Genomic DNA, 7,500 nt, shown 5'->3' on the forward strand with positions numbered 1-7,500 from the left:
ACCCATAATCCCCTGCCAGACAAGGGTGATTATCACGTGAGTTCTGGCCTTTAATATTGATTGGGTTCTGAGCCTCGGGGTACAGAACAGTCAGCGCAGGGGGGGGGGGGGCGAGGGTAGCCGCAGGGGCTGGAGGAGACTAAGGGGAGGAGGGAGGGGAAGGGGCATGGATAGGGGAAGAGGGAGGCTGGAGGGGAAGGGGTATCGGCCTGGGGTTGGGAGAAGGGGGAGGCTAGAGAGGCAGGGGAACGGGTAGGGGCAGAGGGGAAGGAAGGGAAGGGGGCAGTGGGCAAGGGCATGGGGGAAGGGGGGGGGCAGGGGCAGGGGAGGAGTGTGGAGGTTGGCGGGGAGCTTGTTAAAAAGCCGACGTGCGAATGATTTTTCTTAAGTTCTCGTTCTTACGGGTTTCGATCTTTCGTTCGGAGACAATCCTGCGCACGCACGCACGCACGCACATACATACATACACACACACACACACTCAAACACACAGATACACACGCACACACGAACAAACAAACACAAACAAACACAGATACACACTCACAAACAAACAAATAAACACACTCACAAACAAACAAACAAACACACTCATCCACGCGAAACCCAGCCTCTATCACAAACATCGGCGATTAAGGAATTATATTTCGTAATCGGCCGCCCAATCAAAAAATAATGAATAACAAAAAAGAGAGACAACACGAAGGTTATCTTGAGGGTATGTTCTCCTTCACCCTGGCGCCTCCTCTCCCTTAATCCTACGCTCCCCACGCAAGGGTGAGAGGGGAGAACGAGAGAGGAAGGAGAGAAAGAGAGAGAGAGAAGGATAGAGAGAGAGAAAAGGAGAGAGAGAGAGATAAAAGGAGAGAGAGAGAGATAAAAGGAGAGAGAGAGATAAAAGGAGAGAGAGAGAGAGAGAGAGAGAGAGAGAGAGAGAGAGAGAGAGAGAGAGAGAGAGAGAGAGAGAGAGAGAGAGAGAGAGAGAGAGAGAGAGAGAGAGAGAGAGGGAGAGGAGAGGGAGGGAGGGAGGAGGGAGGGGAGGGAGGGAGAGAGGGAGAGAGGAGTGAGGGAGAGGGAGGGGGAGAGAGGGAGAGAGAAAGGGAGAGAGAGAGAGAGAGAGAGATAAAAGGGAGAGAGAGAGAGAAAAGGAGAGAGAGAGAAAAAAAGGAGAGAGAGAGGGATAAAAGGAGGAATAGATAGAGAGAGAGAGAGAGAGAGAGAGAGAGAGAGAGAGAGAGAGAGAGAGAGAGAGAGAGAGAGAGAGAGAGAGAGAGAGAAAGAGAGAAAGAGAGAAAGAGAGAAAGAAAGATAAGAGGGAGGGAGGGAGGGAGAGAGGGGAGAGAGGGAGAGAGAGGGAGAGAGGGAGAGAGGGAGAGAGAGAGAGAGAGAGAGAGAGAGAGAGAGAGAGAGAGAGAGAGAGAGAGAGAGAGAGAGAGAGAGAGAGAGAGAGAGAGAGAGAGAGAGAGAGAGGGGAGACAGAAATGGGGGAGGGAGGAGTGGGAAGGTGGTACGAGAGAGAGAGAGGTGGGGGGAGAAGGGAGAAGGGGGAAGGGGGAGGAGAGAGGATTGAAGGGAGGGGGAGGGGGAGGGGAGTGGGGAGAAGCGAAGGGAGGGGCGCGAGATTGGAGAGCGGGGGGAGAGGGGAGGGAAGGGAGTGGAAGGGGGAAGGGGAGGGGAGCGGAGTGGGAGGAAAGGCTAAATGGATATTTGAGTGGTAAACACACTACAAAAACGTATCTATGATGCAAATGATGCCAGGCGATAGCGGCCGCGGAGGAGACGGAGGAGGAAAAGGAGGAGAAGGAGAAAGATAAAAAGAAGAGGAGGGGCAAGAGAACAGAAAGAAAAACGATGATAAAGTTCAAAATGGCGAGGCCGAAAACTGCCTTGATCCCGGCGAGAACGGCGGCGGCCAGAGCAAGCACATATTAGAGTGGGCGGAACGGCGAGCAGGCAAACAAGCACTCCTGCTAACACACTAACACAGTCCAGGTGTCATCAGACCCCCTCGGAGAAGAAGGAGGTCGGGAGGAGGAGGAGGGAGGGAGGGGGAGGGGGGAGCGAAGGCAAGCAAGGGAGCAAGCACACAATCAGTAGCGTTCAAGGAGGCACAAAGTGTGGTAGGCTCTTTTAAAGCTTTCTTCCCCCGGAGTGAGCCCCGACGGCGCGGCGCCCCCCGATACAAACAAACCCGTTAGACATCATAGCCTGCTCCCCCCATCCCCCTACCCCACGCCCGCACGCCCGATAAAAAGGAAGGAACAAAAATCGCCACAGCAGCGACCGCAGCACGAAGCCCCCGCCTCAGCCGCAACCGCACCTCGCGACCGTCCGACCGTCTAAGCGGCCGGCGCGCGGTTACGTGTCGGTGAGTACCCCTTTCTCGTGTTTCCTAAGCGACGTAATTAACCCGCAAAAATACACACGCAGACCGTATCCCAATCACCACAATGATTGTTACCATCACCACACTTGCAGACCGTATTCTCATCACCACAACGATTGTCAACATCGCCAAATAAGGACAACACGAATAGGAGCCACTAAGCAAACCAAACAAAACGACAAAAGACTAACAAAAACGAAGGAAGGGCATAGGAATCCCGGTGTAAACATTAAAATAACGCCAGGAAATAACTGAGCTCCATCGGACACGAAAAAGCAAACAGAGCTTTTGTCTATGCAACACTAGCAGGCAAGAGGGAGAGAGAGAGAAGGGGGGAAGGGGGGGTAGACCGAAGGAAAGAGAGCCAGAGAGAGAGAGAGAGAGAGAGAGAGAGAGAGAGAGAGAGAGAGAGAGAGAGAGAGAGAGAGAGAGAGAGAGAGAGAGAGAGAGAGAGAGAGAGAGAGAGTCAGCCAGCCAGAATTCCAAGACAAAAGAATTTCCAAGCGTCAGGGACAAGCAACAAAACGCCTCCACATTCCACATTAATAATAAAGATGGAGCCCTTAATTAGCCCCCCCTCCCCTCCCCCCGCCCCCCCCTCCGGCGCGCTCTTCATTGTCTCTTATTACCTTCATAGGTCAATCACGCGATCACGAGGCCGAATTGGTGTCAATGGCAGCTCATTATACCGTCTGCCTTTTGTTCCTTTTCCTTTTATTTCTTTTATAATTCAATTTCCATCTTATTCTTATCTTATTCTTTTCCATGTCTCTCTCTCTCTCTCTTTCGCGATGAAAACCCAATCCCTTCTTGATCTTCTTCTCTTGTTTCCTCTGCCACTTTCTCGTTTCTCTCTCATGTCTTCTTCCTCTTCATCGACCTCTCACTGTCTCCCGTCGATCTGCTCCTTTGTTCGCCTCTTCGTCTCTCGCGCAGGTGAACGGCGTCGCGTCATTCAAGCATCGCGAAAAAAAAAACAGAGAAAGAGACACCAAAGGAGGAAAAGGGAACAGCAACGGCCGCTCTCTTACGAAACGCGAAAGTCACCGCCCGAAACAGCGCCTTTGGACCCGGAGGAAACTTGGGCAGAAACGCACTCCCGAGTCTTCCTAGATCCCTCACTCCCTCTTTCCCTCCCTGTGTCCCTCATTCCCTCCCTCCTTCCCTCCCTCCCACCTTCCCTCCCCATATCCCTTCCTCCCTCCTTCTCCCCCTTCTACCTGCTGTCGGCGCCGAGATCGGAAATAACCGACGAGCCCCTTGCAGGCTGGAGATGCCGCTGCGGCTAACCCGACCCCGACTCGTGTGTCGCCGCAAGAAGACGTAAAAATCCTGCGGACGGGGGCGCGGGAAGAGCAGGAGAAGGAGAAGGAGGAGGAGGAGGAGGAGGGGGCCGAGGGCGGGGCGGCTCTGCAGGTGTCCAGTCGGACTGGTCGCGCGCAAGATATTGTCTCGACGAGTTCTCCTCCTCGCCCGTGTCCACACCTACCCCCCCTCCCCTTCCCCCCGCTCACCCACCCCTCCCCGCCACCCCCTTCGGCTTGTAGTCACAACATACACCGAGCATACACAAGGACAAATACAATTTCCTGCCGTCTCCACTCGGTCGTTTGCATACAACAAACTTACTTGTTTATGCCGAGATAAACCAGATACCCCTGGCCTTGTCCTGCCAACTGTAAATGGGATACATTCCTCGACTTCTTGATATCTGAGGCGACACTAAGAGATATTACTGGTTTTGATCGTGTGTGTGTGTGGGGGGGGGGGGGCATGTGTGTGTATCTGTGTGTCAGAGAGAGAGAGAGAGAGGGAGAGAGAGAGAGAGAGAGAGAGAGAGAGAGAGAGAGAGAGAGAGAGAGAGAGAGAGAGAGAGAGAGAGAGAGAGACAGAGAAACAGAAACAGAAACAGAAACAGACAGAAGCAAAGCATCTACACGAACTAAAATGCCCAAAAAAAAAACCATCTTACCCCGGATGTGAAATAGCCAGCCCCCTAAACATAGGATAAAGGATGTTAATAGAAAAAAAAAACAGAAATAAAATTCACAGAAATTAGTAATAATAATAATAATAATAATAATAAAACAGAAAAAAAGTCTCAAATGAAGGAGTTTAGATGACCCAGGACATAGCAGAGGAGCTACTCGTGATTCCCAAGCGCTGGAGGACAAGTGATCTCGCTATCTGGAGTTCACAGAGAGAGAGAGAGAGAGAGAGAGAGAGAGAGAGAGAGAGAGAGAGAGAGAGAGAGAGAGAGAGAGAGAGAGAGAGAGAGAGAGAGAGAGAGAGAGAGAGATTGGCGAGAGAGAGAGAGAGATTAAGAGAGAGAGAGAGTCCGTCTAGACACGAATGAGGGCGAATGGAGTGACATCAGCGTTGTAGGTGGAGTACGAACATAGGGCAGGTAGACATGGAGGAGTAGATGATAGTGGAGTAGGTTATATTAAAAGTAGATGATAATGGAGTAGATAAATATTGAAAGTAGATGGTAATGGAGTAGATTATATTGAAAGTAAATGATAATGAAGTAGATGAATATTGAAAGCAGATGGTAATGGAGTAGATTATATTGAAAGTAGATGGTAAGGGAGATTATATTGAAAGAGTAGATAATAATGGAGGAGTAGATTATATTGAAAGAGTGAATGATAATGGAGGAGTAAATAATAATGGTGTAGTAGATGATAATGTAGTAGATAACAATGGTGTAGATGATAATGGAGAAGTAAATAACAGAAGAGTAGATAACAATAGAGTATACGAGAATGGAGGAGTAGATAACGACAGATGAGCAGATAATAGAGTAGATGCTAATGGAGACCACGAAGCAGACGGCGGAGTAACGGAGTCCAGCTTGATTCGGTTTTCTCCCTGCATGAGCTTGTGCGTGTGGGAGGGGAGGGGAGGGGAGGGGAGGGAGGGGGTGTTCGTGCACAAGGGCGGCTCCCTGTTGAAGTTGTAAATGAAGGGGGCAATAAAAGGCCACAAATCCCAGAAATGACTTGACATCTTTGACGGATGTTGGCGGTGGGATATTTATGACACCTTTTAATTGTGTTGTTGTTAGGGCGGCGGCGGCAGGGGCGGCAATGGGCGGCCAGGCGAACCAATAATACAACCAAGGTACTCTCTTCTCCGGCGGGAGAGGAAAAAGTTGCCATTCCGGAGATCAATCGGCGATAGGAAGCGAAAGACTCGTCTGCAATCGGTTTCTTGCGACTTCTGTTCCTGTCAACAGTAGTCCCAAAATAAAAATAAAATCAAATAAATAAAAACAATCAAGATATCCGTGGCAACTGACATTTACAAAAAGCATACGAATTTAAATGGCATTCGTTCAAAGTGAAAATAACACTGGGTTGTTGTGACTGCAGCTGCAGGGTTAAGACTCACCTGAGAAAGCATTCAGGAACGACCCGTGTCTTCACTTTAGTTAACAATACCATCTACTTTACTCTAGTTAACAATGCCTTCTGCTTTATGGTAGTTAGCAATACCATCTATTTAACAATGCCTTCTATTTTACGGTAATTAATAATACCATCTAGTTAACAATGCCTTCTGCTTCACGGTAGTTAACAATACCATCTAGTTAACAATGCCTTCTGCTTTACGGTAGTTAACAATACCATCTAGTTAACAATGCCTTCTGCTTTACGGTAGTTAATAATACCATCTAGTTAACAATGCCTTCTGCTTTACGGTAGTTAATAATACCATCTAGTTAACAATGCCTTCTACTTTACGGTAGTTAACAATACCATCTAGTTAACAATGCCTTCTGCTTCACGGTAGTTAACAATACCATCTAGTTAACAATGCCTTCTGCTTTACGGTAGTTAATAATACCATTTATTTAACAATGCCTTCTGCTTTACGGTAGCTTATAATACCATCTAGTTAACAATGCCTTCTGCTTTACGGTAGTTAATAATACCATCTAGTTAACAATGCCTTCTGCTTCACGGTAGTTAACAATACCATCGAGTTAAACAATGCCTTCTGCTTTACGGTAGTTAATAATGCCCTTCTAGAAGACATGTGGAATAAGACCCCCCTATAGTATTGGGCTTCTAGCTTTAATACAACACAGGCAGTTCTTACAACGAAATGGCGATCAGAAAATGCCACTCTCCTCGAGCCTTAAAACTAATTACACCGACAGCTTCTTATGCTTCCGAAGGAGGGGGGGAGGGGAGGCGCGATCAAACCCTCCCCATCTGGATGATTTAATGAGGACGGCGGCTGTAGTGACACCTCGCCCTTAGGTTCGCCTCGAAAGTGATGAGGTTGTCATGCGCTATCCTGTGCCAGTCGAAGGTGATATTCATGATGTGCTCTGGAATGCATGACTATGGGCGTGGAGGAGCCTGAGGCGTGGGTGGTGTGAGAGGAGGAGCTGGTGGTTCACGGGCGTGTGGCGCGGGGCAGACTGTGTGCTAATGTGCTAAGGTGGGACTCTGCAGTACAAGCAAGGATGGGAATATGTGGTACAAAAACTGTACAGCAAAGATAGGAATATTATGTGGTACATATATTCTATACCAAGATGGGATCAAGGGGCACAGACACTATATATAGACACGCACACACACAAACACACACACACACACACACACACACACACACACACACACACACACACACACACACACACACACACGCACACACACGCGCACACACACACACAAACACAAACACACACACACACACACACACACACACACACACACACACACACACACACACACACACACACACACAGATGATAGAATTACATGACATAAAGACTACATGCCACTAATAGGACAATGGTACAAAAACTATATACCAAAGATAGAATTACACGATACAAAATCTATACACCAAAGATAGGATTACGTGGTACAAAGACTGCATAGTGAGGCTAGGACCGTGGCACAAATCCCAGGGAACGAACAGCACGAATATATGACACAAGGACTATGATATATAAAAAAACAAGATATCATTAGTTTGCGGTCTGCGATTTATTTAGACCCTTCAAGAAAACATATTTGCGGAGGGAGTTTCTGCGTTTTCCCAATCAACGACCAGAACAATGCGCTTTTGTTCATATAATATTTTGGATT

At 48.4% G+C, this 7,500-nt stretch overlaps 2 protein-coding genes across 2 annotated transcripts in view; one reads left to right on the plus strand and one right to left on the minus strand.

The window, feature by feature from the left end:
• Positions 1-7,500, minus strand: part of LOC113816353 (uncharacterized abhydrolase domain-containing protein DDB_G0269086) — a 137,956-nt gene that overhangs the window by 63,866 nt on the left and 66,590 nt on the right. The window lies entirely within an intron of this gene.
• The window catches only part of LOC113804650 (uncharacterized), an 83,314-nt gene continuing 77,911 nt past the window's right edge, over positions 2,098-7,500 (plus strand). Inside the window, exon 1 of the mRNA XM_027355536.2 lies at positions 2,098-2,368. The gene's annotated coding sequence lies outside the window, so the exon portion shown is untranslated. The remainder of the gene's footprint in view (positions 2,369-7,500) is intronic.

This window comes from Penaeus vannamei, chromosome 18, assembly GCF_042767895.1.
Source record: "Penaeus vannamei isolate JL-2024 chromosome 18, ASM4276789v1, whole genome shotgun sequence".
Taxonomy (NCBI): Eukaryota; Metazoa; Arthropoda; class Malacostraca; order Decapoda; family Penaeidae; genus Penaeus; species Penaeus vannamei.